The sequence below is a fragment of the Arachis hypogaea genome, chromosome 19 (assembly GCF_003086295.3).
Source record: "Arachis hypogaea cultivar Tifrunner chromosome 19, arahy.Tifrunner.gnm2.J5K5, whole genome shotgun sequence".
Taxonomy (NCBI): domain Eukaryota; kingdom Viridiplantae; phylum Streptophyta; class Magnoliopsida; order Fabales; family Fabaceae; genus Arachis; species Arachis hypogaea.
The window spans coordinates 84,406,119-84,423,649 of record NC_092054.1 but is presented as its reverse complement, the minus strand read 5'-3'; the positions used below and the strand labels follow the sequence as shown (position 1 = coordinate 84,423,649).

The window sequence follows — 17,531 nt, the reverse complement described above, 5'->3', positions numbered from 1 at the left end:
CATTTCTAACAAGAATACTCTCTGCATCTACCCCCTTCTTGCTTTTGCCTTGTTGGTTGTATGACAGGTAGAAGAAGCGGGACTTCAACTTCCTTTAATTCTGAACCTGAGAGGACCTTCCTTAGATTAAGGAGGGAAGCAAGAGGAAAGAGAGTAATTGGTACGGAGGAAGAAGAGGAGTATTTTGAACTAGACATAGATAAGAATATGGAGAACCATCATGAAGAAGAAGCTCACAACCATGGCAGAGAAGGCCTAGTGTATCATGCTGGGCAAGAGAGAAGAGTTCAGAGATCTTACATCAATCCAAACCCAAGAAACTGTGGAAGTAGCATCCAAAAGCTAACCATACATGCCAATAACTTTGAACTTAAGCCACAACTCATCACCCTTGTACAGAACAACTGTTCGTTCGGAGGAAGTGTCCAAGAAGACCCCAATCAATACCTAACCACATTTCTGAGGATATGTGATACTGTGAAGTCTAATGGTGTTCATCCTGACACTTACAGACTACTTCTGTTCCCCTTTTCACTTAAGGACAAAGCATCAAAATGGCTGGAATCCTTCCCGAAGGAGAGCTTAACAACCTGGGAAGATATGGTGAACAAATTCTTGGCGAGATTCTATCCTCCTCAAAGAATCAATAGGTTGAGAGCTGAGGTTCAAACTTTTAGGAAACAAGATGGTGAGACTCTATATGAAGCATGGGAGAGGTTTAAGGACTTGACAAGAAGGTGCCCGCCAGATATGTTCAATGAATGGGTGCAGTTACACATCTTCTATGAGGGTCTTTCTTACGAATCAAAGAAGGCAGTAGACCACTCATCTGGGGGATCTTTGAACAAGAAGAAGACCATTGAAGAAACCATAGATGTCATTGAGACTGTAGCTGAGAATGACTACTTCTATGCCTCCGAAAGAGGGAACACTAGAGGAGTAATGGAGCTAAACAACGTGGATACACTGCTGGCCCAGAACAAGCTAATTACCAAGCAGCTAGCTGACCTTACCAAGAAGATGGAGAGAAACCAAGTAGCAGCAATCACCACCTCATCAGCAACTCAAGAAGGAGTAAATGCAGAGGCAGAGGGTGATCAGGAACAAGCCAACTACATTGAAAACTCACCCAAGCAGGCACATGATCCATACTCCAAGACTTACAATCCTGGTTGGAGGAACCACCCAAACTTTGAGTGGGGAAATCAACAAGATCAAGGCCAAGATCAGAGACGCCACAACCCCAACAACAATGCAGCTCACCAACATTCCACATAGAGATCATATCAGCACCCACCTAACAACACACATCAACATCCATACCAAAGCCAAAATGGCCCGTCTCATCCCTCCAATCTCAACTCACCATCATCTGAAGATACACTCTCAAGGATTGAGACTCTACTTGAAGGCATATGTAAGGAAATCCAAGATAACAAAGTGTTCAAGGAGGAGGTGCGAGCCAATATCAAGAACCAGGGAGATACCATCAAGAGGTTGGAATTTCAAGTGGGATACCTCTCTGAGAAGATCCCCAAACCTACTAACAGCTTTCCAAGTGACACAGAGAAAAACCCGAGAGGTGAAGCAAAGAAAGTAAGATGGAAAGACTGCAAGATGGTCACTATAAGTGATAAGGGGACTGAGGAAGAGCTGAACAAACATTTAGAACAATCGGGAGACACCTCAGTAAAGAAACAAGAAGAGGATCACCAAGAAACCAAAATTACACAGGAGGAGCTGCTGAGGCTCTATACACCTTTTCCCCAAATACTCAAGGGTGGTGTAGAAAAGAGAATATACTCAAAATTCCTTGATATGTTTGCATCTCTCCATGTGAACATACCATTCATCAAGGCTCTCCAACAAATGCCCTCATACATTAAGTATATGAAAGAGTTGCTAACCAGGAAAAGCTCACTCAAAGGAGGGCAAACAATAGTGATGAATAAGGAGTGCAGTGCTCTCATTCAACCAGAGTTGCCTACAAAAATGAAGGACCCAGGGAGTTTTCACATCCCCTATGCCATAGGAGAAACAATCTTTGATAAAGGACTCTGTGACCTGGGAGCAAGCATCAACTTAATGCCTTTATCCCTTATAAAGAAGCTGCAGATCAATGAGCTAATGCCCACAGACGTAGTCATCAGGCTGGCTGACAAAACTCAAAAACAAGCAGTAGGAGTGGTTGAAAACGTGTTGGTGAAGGTTGGGAACTACTTCCTTCCCACAAATTTTGTTATATTGGAAATGGAAGAGAGTCACCTCCACCCAATCATATTGGGAAGACCGTTCCTAGCTACAGCCCGAGCGCTTATAGATATGGAGCGAGGAGAGCTAATACTGAGGATACATGATGAACAACTTACTTTCAATGTCTTTAAACCCTCACAAGAAGCAGATAAGGAAAACAAGGAACCAAGGGAAGATCACAACAAAGCATTGGTGGAAGAAACAAGCATTGAAGCAAAAGTTGTACACTTGCGAATCCCTTTGGTTGATGAACAAGACAGTCAGCAGTTGTCACAGCAAAAAGAAAACCAGGAGGAACCTAAACCACCAGAGTCATATGAGACCAGCAACAAAATTTCATTGGAAAAGGAGGTCACAAAGAGCAGGGCAACAGTAAAAGAAACAAAGAAGAAGGCACCAAGGAGGTGGAGGAACAATAAGATCCCTACAGAGGATTTTTCTCCAGGGGACAAAGTGATCTCAGCTTATTTCCCAGTTATCCCACCTCATCTCCCCACCATCCCATCCCAGCTACCTAAAGTTTTCACCATCAACAGAATTCTCTCCCTAGAACATGTGGAGATTCTTGATGAAGCCAATGGAGATAGATTTACTGCAAGGGAGAAGGATTTGAAGCATTACCAACCACCCTGACAAAGTCAGAACGTCAAGCTAGTGATGCTAAAGAAGCGCTTCATGGGAGGCAACCCATGTTTTATATGCTTTTAAAAAAGTAGTTAATAATGCAAGGTTCATGAAGTCCAAATCAACTTTGACATACACTTGACTGAAGAACAAGTTTGGTGTTCAAGGCACACTAAGAAAACATGAATGCAATTCATACCATGTCACTCTTAGAACCTTGAACAATTTCTTTTACACCACATGGCCACAAACTAAGTTTGGTGTCACCAATGTTGCATACATGGATAATCAATTAGTCAGTTGGTTTGTACTCATGAATGGCACTTAGTTAGTTAACAACAACAAAATTTTAAAAAGTAGTTATTTTTTCCTTTTAAATTTTGCCGCCACTATCCACAAATTCATTAATCACATTTTTTTTGTTTTGTAGGGAAATTGATGGGACAATTGAAGGAGGAAGGGTTCGGCCACTTCAAAAGGAGGGGACTATACACATGTCTTCAAGGGGAATGCATTGGGAAATGTTGCCATGCAACATTGGAAGAAGAACATGCTTGGAAACTGAACCAACCCCATCATAAAGTTGATGATCCTTGTGCCCATCCCATACTAAACCCCATCCGTTCATCATAGGCCTACACATTCAATCTACACCTTTCATCTACTCACCACTTCTCTATATAAGAGGTTCTTATTCCATACTCCCTTTCACATTCCAATTTCCATCCTTTACAGTTCCCACTTTTGGCACCCAACTCCTCTTACCCCATCAAAAACACTCTCACTCACTCCCTTCACTACACCTCATCTTAACCGGCCGAATTCCATCATTAACCAATAATTCTCAATACCTTCACATCTCAAAATCCACTGATGGCATCATCAAGCTCCAAGAGACAAAAGAGGAAGGAACCGGTGGAGAGCATCCCCTTCGATGAAGGGAGATTCAAAACTGCATTCCATGAACTCGAATTTGAACGGATAAAACTCAAAAAGATATTGCCTGAGTTAACATTCCAGTTCAACGAGGATGAGTGCCTACAGATTCGAGAGAAAATTGAACAAAGGGATTGGCAAAGGCTCACGAACCCAGAAGCAAAGATAAATGCAAACCTCATCAAAGAGGCCACATTGGAGAACCTTTGTAGTTGTTCGCTCACCTCCAAAATGTCCTCCATATTGTGATCCATGGCAATGCCATAGGATTTTCTGTGCCTCTTCTCTAGGAACGCATCTACGGATCATTCCGTCTTCACACCTCTTAAAGAGATATGGTTCATCTCACAAGTAGTACTTTGCATGAGTAATCAATTTTTTCGTTTGCTACTTGCTGTACTCCTTGGGTATGAATTTCACAGCTTTATAGTTTACAATGTCTGCAAACCATGGTACTTCCTGAATGGCAAAGAGTTGCTCATCCGGAAAGGTTTCAGAGATCTCAGTAGAAGGGAGGGACGCTCCTGCTACTGGTTCTATTCGGGACAGGTGATCAGCTACTTGGTTCTTTGTCCCTTTTCTGTCTCTTATTTTTATATCAAACTCTTGCAGAAGTAACACCCATCTTATGAGTTTGGGTTCTGAATCCTGCTTTGTGAGGAGATATTTTAGAGCAGCATGGTCAGTGTATACAATCACTTTTGATCCCACTAAGTATGATCTGAACTTGTCTATGGCATAAACCACTGGAAGTAGCTCCTTTTCTGTGGTTGTGTAATTCTTCTGTGCGTCATTCAAAACACGGCTAGCATAGTAAATGACGTGCAGAAGCTTGTCATGCCTTTGTCCCAGTACTGCACCAATGGCATGGTCACTGGCATCACACATTAGTTCGAATGGTAATGTCTAGTCTGGTGCAGAAATGACTGGTGTTGTGACCAGCTTAGCTTTCAGAGTTTTAAACGCCTGCAGACACTCTGTGTCAAATACAAATGGCGTGTCAGCAGCTAGCAGATTGCTCAGTGGTTTTGTAATTTTTGAAAAATCCTTTATAAACCTCCTATAGAATCCTGCATGCCCCAAAAAGCTTCTGATTGCCTTAACATTGGTAGGGGGTGGTAATTTTTCAATTACCTCTACCTTAGCTTGATCCACCTCTATTCCCTTGTTTGAAATTTTGTGGCCAAGGACAATTCCTTCAGTCACCATAAAGCGACATTTCTCCCAGTTTAAAACCAAGTTAGTCTCTTGGCACCTTTTTAAAACAAGTGCTAGATGGTCAAGACAGGAGCTAAATGAGTCTCCAAATACTGAGAAGTCAAACATGAAGACTTCCAGGAATTTCTCTACCATATCAGAAAAGATAGAGAGCATGCACCTCTGAAAAGTTGCAGGTACATTGTACAGACCAAATGGTATCCTTCTGTAGGCAAATACTCCAGAAGGACATGTGAATGTTGTTTTCTCTTTGTCTTGAGGATCTACTGCAATTTGGTTGTAACCTAAATAGCCATCCAAAAAGCAGTAGTATTCATGATCTGCTAGTCTCTCTAGCATCTGGTCTATGAATGATAAAGAAAAATGATCCTTTCTGGTGGCTGTATTTAGTCTTCTGTAGTCAATACACGTATGCCACCCTGTAACTGTTCTTGTAGGAACCAGTTCATTTTTTTCATTATGAACCACTGTCATGCCTCCCTTCTGGGGACAACTTGGACAGGGCTCACCCAGGGGCTATCAGAAATAGGATAAATAATCCCACCCTCTGGTAACTTAGTGACCTCTTTCTGCACCACCTCCTTCATGGCTGGATTCAGCCGCATCTGTGGTTGAACCACTGGCATAGCATCATCCTCCAATAGGATCTTGTGCATGCATCTGGCTGGGCTAATGCCCTTAAGATCACTTATGGACCACCCAAGAGCAGTCTTGTGTGTCCTTAGTACCTGAATTAGTGTTTTCTCTTCCTGTGGCTCTAAAGTAGAGCTTATGATCACGGGAAAAGTGTCATCTTCTCCCAGAAATGCATATTTCAGGGATGGTGGAAGTGGCTTGAGCTCGGGTTTAGGAGGCTTCTCCTCTTCCTGATCATCTTTAAATATGTCCTCTAGCTCTGACTCGAGACTCTCAGTTATATTGACCTCTTCCACCATGGAGTCAATAATATCAGCGCTCATGCAGTCTTTTGATGTGTATGGATGATGCATAGCTGATGAGCGGATAATTTATACGCTTTTTGGCATTGTTTATAGTATGTTTTCAGTATAATTTAGTTAGTTTTTATTATATTTCTATTATTTTTTAAATAAAAATCACAATTCTATACTTTACTATGATTTTGTGTATTTTTCTGTAATTTCAGGAATTTTTTGGCTGAAATTGAGGGAGATGAGCAAAAATCTGATTCAGGCTGAAAAAGGACTACTGATGCTGTTGGATTCTGACCTCCCTGCACTCGGTATGGATTTTTCTGGAGCTACAGAAGTCCAATTAGCGCGCTCTCAATTGCGTTGGAAAGTAGACATCCAGGGCTTTCCAGCAATATATAATAGTCCTTACTTTGCTCAAGGATAGACGATGTATATTGGCATTCAACGCCAGTTCCATGCTGCAGTTTGGCGTCAAACGCCAGAAACAGGTTACAAATGGGAGTTGAACGCCAGAAACAGGTTACAACCTGGCGTTAACTCTAGAAACAGGTTACAACCATGAGAAGCTTAAGTCTCAGCCCCAGCACACACCAAGTGGGCCCCATAAGTGGATTTCTGCACCATCTATCATAATTTATTCATTTCTGTAAACCTAGGTTACTAGTTTAGTATTTAAACAACTTTTAGAGGTTTACTTTGCACCTCATGACATTTTGAGATCTGAACTTTGTACTCTTTGACGGCATGAGTCTCTAAACTCCATTGTTGGGGGTGAGGAGCTCTGCTGTGTCTCGATGAATTAATGCAATTATTTCTGTTTTCTATTCAAACACACTTGTTTCTATCTAAGATGTTCATTCGCACTTCAATATGATGAATGTGATGATCTGTGACACTCATCACCATTTTCAATCTATGAACGCGTGCCTGACAACCACTCCCATTCTACCTTCGATTGAATGAGTATCTCTTGGATTCCTTAATCAGAATCTTTGTGGTATAAGCTAGAATCCGTTGGCAACATTCTTGAGAATCCGGAAAGTATAAACCTTGTATGTGGTATTCCGAGTAGGATTCAGGGATTGAATGACTGTGACGAGCTTCAAACTCACAAGGGTTGGGCGTAGTAACATACGCAAAAGGATCAATGGATCCTATTCCAGCATGAGTGAAAACCGACAGATGATTAGCCGTGTGGTGACAGCGCACCTGGACCATTTTCACTGAGAGGACGGATGGTAGCCATTGACAACGGTGATCCACCAACACACAGCTTGCCATAGGAGGAACCTTGCCTGCGTGAAGAAGAAGAAAGGGGGAAAGCAGAGATTCCGAAGACAAAGCATCTCCAAAACTCCAACATATTCTCCATTACTGCATAACAAGTATTTATTTCATGCTCTTTTATTTTTCACAATTCAAATTGATAATCATAATTAATCTCCTGACTAAGATTTACAAGGTAACCATAGATTGCTTCAAGCCAACAATCTCTGTGGGATCGATCCTTACTCACGTAAGGTAATACTTGGACGACCCAGTGCACTTGCTGGTTAGTTGTGCGGAGTTGTGAAAAGTGTGAATCACAATTTCGTGCACCAAGTTTTTGGCGCCGTTGCCGGGGATCGTTCGAGTTTGAACAACTGACGGTTCATCCTATTGCTTAGATTAGGAAGATTTTGTCTTTTAGGTCAGAGTCTTTTACTTTCTTTTCAAAAATCTTTCAAAAGATTTTTATTTTTCTTTATTAATCTGTGATTTGTCTTTGAGTCTTTTATTATTGTTCTTGTTAAAATTTTAGAATCCTTATTTTCTTTTTCAAAAATTTTTTTTCGAAATTTTATTTTTCTTTTACTAATAATTGAATTTTTCTGTTTGAGTTTAGTTTCATATTTTAAGTTTGGTGTCAATTACATGTTTTTATTTTCTTTTAAAATTTTCGACATTTGTGTTCTTTGTTCTTTCTTCATCTTCAAGTTGTTCTTGTTTATTTTTCTTGTTTGATCTTTAGTTTTTCTTGTTCTATGTCTTTTCTTGTTTTTCTTGTGCTTTTTCAAAATATTAGTTCCCAAAGAAAATTTTATTTATTAAATACAATATTAAAACACTTTAAATTTATAACTCAATTGGCTAGAGCGTTGTGTTTATGTTCTTGGTAATTGGGAATCTTTTTTTTAAAACTTTTTCAAAAATAATTTTTCTTTGAGCAAATCTTGTGTCAAGTTTTAAGTTTGGTGTTTTCTTGTTAGCTTTTCTTTAGTTTTCGAAAATTTTATTGTGATTTTCAAAAAAATTTTAAGTTTGGTGTTCTTTCTTCATGTTCTTGTTGTTCTTGTGAGTCTTTAAGGTATTCTTGAGTTTTCCTTGTGTCTTGATCTTAAAATTTTTAAGTTTGGTGTTCCTTGGTGTTTTCCCTCCAAAATTTTCGAAAACAAGGAGCAGTAGATCTAAAAGTTTTTAAATCTTGTGCTATTTTACTGTTTTTCTCTTTCCTCATTAAATTCAAAAATATCTTTTCTCTCTATTTTAAAACAAACTTTCGAAAATTACTTTTAAAATTCAGATTTTTATTTCAAAATTTAAAATCTTTTTCAAAAATCATATCCAAAATTTTTCAAATCTTCTTAATTAAGTAATTATTTTAGTCTTAAATTTTTTGTTCTTAATTTTCGAATTCTATATTTAATTTCAAACTATTTTATTCTCTTTTCTTTTATTATTATTTTATTCGTTCCCTTTTTACAAAAAAAAATAAATAAAAATAAAAATAAAATAAAAATATATTCTATTTGATATTCATATCAATTCCCTTTTCTCCATCATGGATCTAAGTGGAAATGAATAGTCCAGAAGGACTCTGGGGTCATACGCTAACCCCACTACTGCTTCATATGGGAGCAGTATCTGTATACCCTCCATTGGAGTCAGTATCTTTGAGTTGAATCCTCAGCTCATTATCATGATGCAGCAAAGTTGCTAGTATTCCGGTCTTCAACAGGAAGAACCTACAGAGTTTCTGGCACAGTTTTTACAAATTGCTGACACAGTACATGATAAGGAAGTAGATCAGGATGTCTATAGATTATTACTGTTTCCATTTGCTGTAAAAGACCAAGCTAATAGGTGGTTAAATAACCAACCTAAGGCTAGCATAAGGACATGGAAACAGCTGTCAGAAAAATTCTTGAATCAATACTTCCCTCCAAAACGGATGACACAGCTAAGGCTAGACATCCAAGGCTTTAAACAAGGAGATAATGAATCTCTTTATGATGCCTGGGAGAGATACAGAGAGATGCTAAGAAAATGCCCCTCTAAAATGTTTTCAGAATGGGTGCAGTTAGACATCTTCTATTATGGGCTTACAGAGAAAGCTCAAATTTCTCTAGATCACTCAGCTGGTGGATCTATACACATGAGAAAAACAATTGAAGAGGCTCAAGAGCTTATTGATTCAGTCGCCAGAAATCAGCATCTGTACCTAAATAGTGAATCTTCAAAGAAAGAAGAGGCTAAAACAGTAACTGCTGAACTTAGTCCTGCAGAACAAATTACTAAATTCAATCAGCAATTAGACTTTCTAATAAAACAGCTGGCCAAATTCAAGGAGATACTACAAGACACAAGAATGGCTAATATAAATATAGAGGTACAGTTGAAGTAAATAGAACAACAATTATCAAAACAAATAACAGAAGAATGCCAAGCAGTTCAATTAAGAAGTGGGAAAACATTAAATACCTCACTTCAAGGTAGCAGGAAGCCAAGAAATGAACAAACTGCTATTCAAAATCCCTCTGAGGACAGTAAGAGCCCAGAGAGGAATAACTCTGGCATTCAAACGCCAGAAACAAGCAAGGAGTTAGCGTCAAACGCCCAATGGAAGCTTAGTTCCGGCGTTCAAACGCCAGGAACAAGTACGGAGTTGGCGTCCAACGCCACTCCAGCTTCTAACTCTGGCATTCAAATGCCAGTGAGGTATCAGACACACACAAGTGCTGATAACAACCCCTCTAAAAAGGCTTCTCCAACCACCTCTGTAGGAAATAAACCTGCAGCAACTAAGGTTGGGGAATATAAAGCCAAGATACCTTATCCTCAAAAAATCTGCCAAGAGGAGCAGGATAAGCAATTTGCTCGCTTTGCAGATTATCTCAGGACTCTTGAAATAAAGATTCTGTTTGCAGAGGCACTTGAGCAAATATCTTCTTATGCCAAGTTCATGAAGGAGATCTTGAGTCATAAGAAGGATTGGAGAGAAACCGAAAGAGTTCTCCTCATTGAAGAATGCAGTGCAGTCATTCTGAAAAGCTTTCCAGAAAAGCTTAAAGATCCCGAAAGCTTTCTAATACCATGCATATTAGAGGGTAATTGCACCAAGACAGCTTTATGTGATCTTGGGGCAAGCATCAACCTAATACCTGCATCCACTATCAGAAAGCTTGGTTTAACTGAATAAGTTAAACCAACCCGGATATGTCTCCAACTTGCTGATGGCTCTATTAAATACCTATCAGGCGTGATTGAGGACATGATTGTCAGGGTTGGGCCATTCGCCTTTTCCACTGACTTTGTAGTGCTGGAAATAGAGGAGCACAAAAATGTTACTCTCATTCTAGGAAGACCTTTCCTAGCAACTGGACGAACTCTCATTGATGTCCAAAAGGGGAAAGTAACCCTGAGAGTCAATGAGGATGAGTTTAAGTTGAATGTTGTTAAAGCCATGCAGCATCCAGACACACCAAAAGAATGCATGAAAGTTGATCTCATTGACTCCTTGGTAGAGGAGGTTAACATGGCTGAGAGTCTCGAATCAGAGCTGGAAGACATCTTTAAGGATGTTCAGCCTGAGCTGGAGGATTCAGAGGAACTGAAAGAACTTCTGATTCCTCAGGAAGAGGAAACACCTCATAAACCCAAGCTCAAACCATTACCACCATCCCTGAAATATGCATTTCTGTGAGAAGGTGACACTTTTCTGGTAATCATATGCTCTGCTTTAAATTAACCAGAAGAGGAAGCACTAATTCAAGTGCTAAGGACACACAAGACAGTTCTTGGGTGGTCCATAAGTGACCTTAAGGGCATAAGCCCAGCTAGATGCATGCACAAGATCCTATTGGAGGATGATGCTAAGCCAGTGGTTCAACCACAGAGGCGGCTAAATCCAGCCATGAAGGAAGTGGTGCAGAAAGAGGTCACCAAGTTACTGGAGGCTGGGATTATTTATGCTATTTCTGATAGCCCCTGGGTGAGCCCTGTTCAAGTTGTCCCCAAAAAGGGAGGTATGACAGTGGTTCATAATGAAAAAAATGAACTGGTTCCTACAAGAACAGTTACTGGGTGGCGCATGTGTATTGACTACAGAAGGCTCAATACAGCCACCAGAAAGGATCATTTTCCTTTACCATTCATAGACCAAATGCTAGAGAGACTAGCAGGCCATGAATATTACTGCTTTTTGGATGGATATTCAGGTTATAACCAAATTGCAGTAGATCCTTAAGACCAAGAGAAAACAGCATTCACATGTCCTTCTGGAGTATTTGCTTATAGAAGGATGCCTTTTGGTCTGTGTAATGCACCTGCAACTTTTCAGAAGTGCATGCTCTCTATCTTCTCTGATATGGTAGAGAAATTTCTTGAAGTCTTCATGGATGACTTTTCAGTATTTGGAGACTCATTCAGCTCCTGCCTTAACCATTTAGCACTTGTTCTGAAAAGATGCAAAGAGACAAACCTAGTTTTAAACTGGGAAAAATGTCACTTTATGGTGACTGAAGGAATTGTCCTTGGGCATAAAATTTCAAACAAGGGAATAGAGGTGGATCAAGCTAAAGTGGAAGTAATTGAAAAATTACCACCACCTGCTAATGTTAAAGCAATCAGAAGCTTTCTGGAGCATGCAGGATTCTACAGGAGGTTTGATAAACCCATATTTCATGAGTTCTTTACCTGTCATTCAAATTACTTGCCTCTCATCTTCTAAACCCCGATTACAACCTCTATAGCCAATAATAGAACATACTTCCTCGCAGTTCCTTGAGAAGACGACCCGAGGTTTGAATACTCGGTTAACAATTTTTAAAGGGGTTTGTTACTTGTGACACCCAAAATGTTTGTACGAAGGGATTTTTGTCGGTTTAGAGACTATATCTACAACGCGACTGTTTCTATAAATCTCTTTACTGGTAAAAGTCCTCTCGTCAAAATGGCGCCGTTGCCAGGGAACTGCTAACGTGTGCCTTATTATTGGTTATTGTAAATATTTTTCTTTTGCTTGTTTATTTATTTTTTGTTTTTCCTTTTTACCTTTATTTGCTACTATGAACTCTCACCCCTCTCGCTTTGAGTTTGGTTCTAATGTTGTTAAAGGAAATAGAAGTTACAGCAGGAATGTGCATCAAGGTCAGACCAATCAAGGATGGATGGAACCAAGAGGATCTAATCAACCCTTTTGGCAGCAACACCCTCCGAGATATCCTGGACAAAGACCATTCCACAATGCATACCCAGCTGAAAGACATGGTGGACAACCTTGTAACTACCAACAAGTCCCACCCCGTACATATAAACCACCCTTTCAACATAACCTTGAACCACCACACTCACAAGCTTCTCTTCACCATTCGCCACCGTATGATCCATCCTTACCCCAATACCAATCCAATCACTCCCAATCACCACCACTTTCCTTTGTAGCATGTCCAAGTCCAGCAACCCGAGAAGCAGAGGATCGCCTAAGGGAAACAGTAATTAAATTCCAAACAACCATTAAACAACTGGAGCAAGCGATGATTCAATGGGCTTCTAGGTGCTCAAATATACAAGGATCAACCACAGCTCCATGTGGACAGCCCAATGAAGAGCATAGCATGAAGGAAGTGCCAGAAACTCCAGTGGACAAGACAGAGCATGAATTTGTACTGGAACAATTAGAAGAAGCTGTCTTTGTTCAAGAAGAAGAGTTGGTTAAAGATCTAGGAGATGCTGAACCTCCATGGGAATCCAGAGTTGAGGAAAACTCCATCCAGGATGCTACAGTTGATGCTAAGGAGGATATTTCTCCAAGGCAAATCGTTTATGAAGAATCAGACGGAATAATCCAAGAAACAAATTCCCTTGATGATGATAGTCACAAGTCTAGCTCTCTTAGTGATGAACTTGAATCCGCAAGTGAATTCTCTGAGATAGAAGAATCTTCCCCAAGTGAATATGTAGATGATGCAGAGGTAGATTTCTCTCAACCTCCAATCTATGACTCAAGTGATGAGGAAGACACAGAAGACTTTGACCAGGACACAGATACAATTGAAGATCTTTGCAAAGAAGTGGAGGAATTCACAGAAGAGCACAAGGAAACGGAACTTGCAGAACCACCAAAAACACCTATCCCAAGGCCATTACCACCTAATACAAGCTTCAAGTGGGTACAATCCTTAACTTATAACTTTACTTGTTCACTTGAATATGGTTTGCTTGAAACAGATGGCCAGCTTAGAGCTCTCTGCGGCTTTAAGAGTAAGAGGGAAATGGCTCGTACTCAGAGCTGGTGCACAAGGTTCAATAAGGTTCCACGCTTCACCTCGAAGTACACGGATTGGTATCATGCTCAATTACATGGATCAAGGAAAACGTTTGGTCACCAAGGTGAGATTCTACTTTTTAACCCGCCCGAATGGAGACATGTAGATCAAGATGGAGGCGGATTTAAAAGCAAGGCTTGGAATCCTGGAGTTTATTCTGACATTTGTCATCCCGGGAGCCTAACAATATATTTAAAGTTGTTCGGAAGCTTTGCGTGCTTAGTTTGGGACCCCGGAGACTATTGGCATTCCAAGCACTAGTGGAGATTTTTGGACGAATTTAAACATAAGCCACCATAACAGGATACCCCTCCAATGTCCAACTTAAGGGCTTTAACTAAAAGTGCTAGGTGGGAGACAACCCACCATGGTATGGTCGCTTCTTTTTCAATTTATTTCTTATTAACTGCTTTCATTTTTCCTTTTTCATTTTAATTTATTAAACCTGGAATCATGCATAACATTCATGTTAATCATTGCATTCTGCATTTTTCATGTATAAAAAAAAGGGATGCACGACGCGACCGCATGCCCCATGCGATCGCGCCATATCGCGGAAAATGCCACCCGCGCGACCGCGTGACCCACGCGGCCGCATGATATATATATCGGCGTAAGGATCCAATGAACAAAAAGTTAGGCTGGAATCGTGCAGCCCTTGTGTGTTTCGCACAAATTGGCTCACGTGATCGCATGCCCCATGCGACCGCGTCACTTGCACAATACCAATCCCATGCGACCGCGTGAGCGACGCGATCGCGTCGCATGGATTGCACATCACCCCAAAAGGAGATAGGGAGTTGCACTAAAACGGCGCTGGAGTCGTGCGTTTAGCACAAATTCCAGCGACGCGATCGCGTCACCCTTCCTTACCCCCTCTCATGCGATCGCGCGCCCCACGCGATCGCGTCACTCCCATTTTCACCCTAACCACGCGACCGCGTGCCCACGCAGCCGCGTGGATTCGAAAATATAACCCCCCCAGCCCACGAACCCTATCAGTCGCTAGCCCCCCACCCCCAACCCTCTTCTCCTTCTCTGCTCCCTCTCCCTCCAACCACCACACAGCCGCCACCGCCGGCTACCCAGACGCTGCCGCCACCCCGGATGCCGCCGCCGCAACCCCCTCCCCTCCCTTCTTCTCCCTCCTTCCTCTCTCCTCCCCTCTCCACCACTGCCTCCGCGACCACCGCCCCCACCGCCGGCCACCTAGCCGCGCCCCCCCTCTCTCTCCGCCACCCACCCGAAACCCTCACCGCCACTGCCCCCACCAGCCACCACCGCGACACCGTGCCCCGCCACCGCACCGGACGCCGCCGCAGCCACCTTCTTCCCCGTTCCACCCCTTCTGCCTACCAGGTTCCGCAAAACGCAACCCCCTTTTATCCGTTCGTCATTTTTTCTGTACTTTTTCCGTTTCTGTTCATCATTAGGATAGATAGATATGCATTCTGTAGTGGATTTTTAGGTTGTTAGGCAGCTTAGACTGTGGTTAGTAGATCTAGGTCTATTTCCTTGCACTATTCCTGTTTATGTTTTATCATAACTGCAATTTTGCTGTTCCTGTGACCTCGTTCATATGCTATGATTTCTTGCACTTGCTGCTTGCTACTCTAAATTTTCCTGTTTCTATTCATTGCTGGTAACTGCAGCTAGTTTATAAATTCATATGAACTGCTATGATTGCTGTTTATTTTCTGGGATAATCCAATTTTAGCCGGAATGCTGCCCAAATTTTTTAAAAATTGTTTTCATTCATGTTTTGGTTTGGCATTTCTGAACTCTATTTTACTCTGCTTTACCCACACCATTTCATGAATGCTATGGCAGACTTTCCTATCCTCTTTGATTTCCTGGTTCATAAACTGCATTTGTGATTCACTGATTCCAATTTTTACTTTCTTTATTTCTATTCAAATCAGCATCACCCTGTTTTCCTTGTTCGATTATGAGTACTTCTATTCTTACCTGTGAATCCTTGTTATGTGAAATTTTTATATGCCACTTATTTTAACTCGCACTTTACTAACTCACTAATTTTAATTTACTAATTTCTTTTTCAAATTCTAACCATATTAACCCTTTTAATCTCTTTTCTGATTATTTTCACTTTCCTCTAACTTTCTACCCATGGCATATTGTTTATTTTTCCATTTAACATGAATTCAATCACATTTCATTTACTCATTTTTCTTATTTTATTTCTCCCTTGCAGCTTTAAGTTTCCTTTGTTTAATTGCCTATTTGCTTTCCTATTTTATCCATATCCTGGTTTTCTATTTTTCAGGATGTCTATCTCACAGACGAAAGGAAAAGGCAAGGCTACTGGCAAGCGCAAGAGAGGAGATTCCTCCCAGTCCATCATTGCTCTAATGCATGATTCTTCATGGCGGGAGAAGAACTTCACACAGCAGGAAAAAGCTGACCAGCTGCTCCCTGCGACTGATCCTATAAAATTTGCAAACTGGTACTGTGAGTTGAAGTACCCGGCTTTTGCAAACTCCAGAAATCTATACCTGGAACGAATTCTGAAGATTCCAAAAGCCCTCCAGCAGTACACCACTGAGCAAATTAAGCAAAGGGGCTGGTTCTTTCTGGAGAGAACACTGACAGAGGTCAATTCATCTTGGGTACGGGAATTCTACTGTAACTACTACCTCACCACCCTAGATGCAGTGAACCTGAGAGGAAAACAAATTCTGGTCACTGAGGAGGCCTTAGAGGACATTCTCCGGCTCCCAGCCAAGTCCGATCAGCCTGATGGTTATTCAAAGGCTGAGGAGGACATGCGCCAGATGAAGTTTGATTGGGATGCCGTAAAGGCATGGATAGCTCTCGACCCGACAGTCCCTTGGGAGATGGATCAGGACACTACCATGCCAAGAGGGATCAAGAGAGCATACTTGAACGATGAGGCTCGGTTATGGCATCAGATCTTGAGTAATTATGTGATGCCGAGTACTCACGAGACGGAGATCCCGGCTGCTATGATCACCCTCCTTTGGTGTGTGCTGGCGGGTAAGGACCTTTATCTGCTACGTTTCATTCGGCATTATATGGCAAGGGTCCACGTCCGAGGCACCCTCCCCTTTCCATATCTAGTTACACAGCTTGGCCGTCGAGCTGACGTACCATGGGAGGATGCCGATGAGAGACCACCAGCGGCGGATTGCAGGAAGATCATTTCGCATAGCCGGAACTTCTTAGCCCTGGGCCACAGACCAGCACCATTCACTGCTACTGATGAGTCAACCCCACAGTCTGCTGGACCCTCTTCCTCCACTGCTGCACCACCTACCCCTGCTACCATCACTGCACCTCCACCTGCCACAGAGCCCGTCTATCATTTGGTGCACCGCTTGTTTCGACGACTTGACCAGATGGAGCGTCGCAACAAGCGGCGCTATGAGCACCTAAAGCTGATGATACGATCCGGCGACATCCCCTCCAAGCCCGACACACCATCCGAGGCATCTGAGGAGAAGGCGGATGCGCCCGAGGTAGAGACCCATCCCCAGGAGGCAGCACCAGCCGCACCACAGGCAGCGGTCCCACATCAGATTGAGGCTGCAGATCTTGAGATCCCGATCCAGTCAGCCCCTCCTCCACAGCAGCCAGACCCTCAGCCCACCACCATCACTGAGACTCCAGCTACCATCCCTCCCAGTGATGACACTCCTTCACACCCGGCTTGATTGAGCATCGAGGACGATGCTTCCTTTTAAGTGTGGGGAGGTCGCCATCTCTGGTATTTATTTTGGTGAACCACTACATACTTTTTCTTTTATTTTGGATATTTTTCTGTATTTTTCCTTTTACTGTTATTTTCTGAGTACTTATACATTGCTTTTATGTAGTTTTACTTTATTTTCTGCATTTTGCATCTTTAGTTCATACTTTAGCCATTTAGTTTATTTTAGTTATTTAGTTTAGTTTGCAATTCTGATTTATTAGTGGATTAATTAGTATAGCTTACCCTTTT

General features: G+C 41.7%; 1 non-coding gene across 1 annotated transcript; it reads right to left on the bottom strand.

Annotated features, from left to right (window-relative positions):
* Positions 1 to 648: 648 nt before the first annotated feature.
* Positions 649 to 755, bottom strand: LOC112780651 (small nucleolar RNA R71). The gene has a single exon (XR_003191473.1). It is a non-coding gene; the product is annotated as a small nucleolar RNA R71 (small nucleolar RNA).
* Between the last annotated feature and the right edge of the window lie 16,776 nt (positions 756 to 17,531).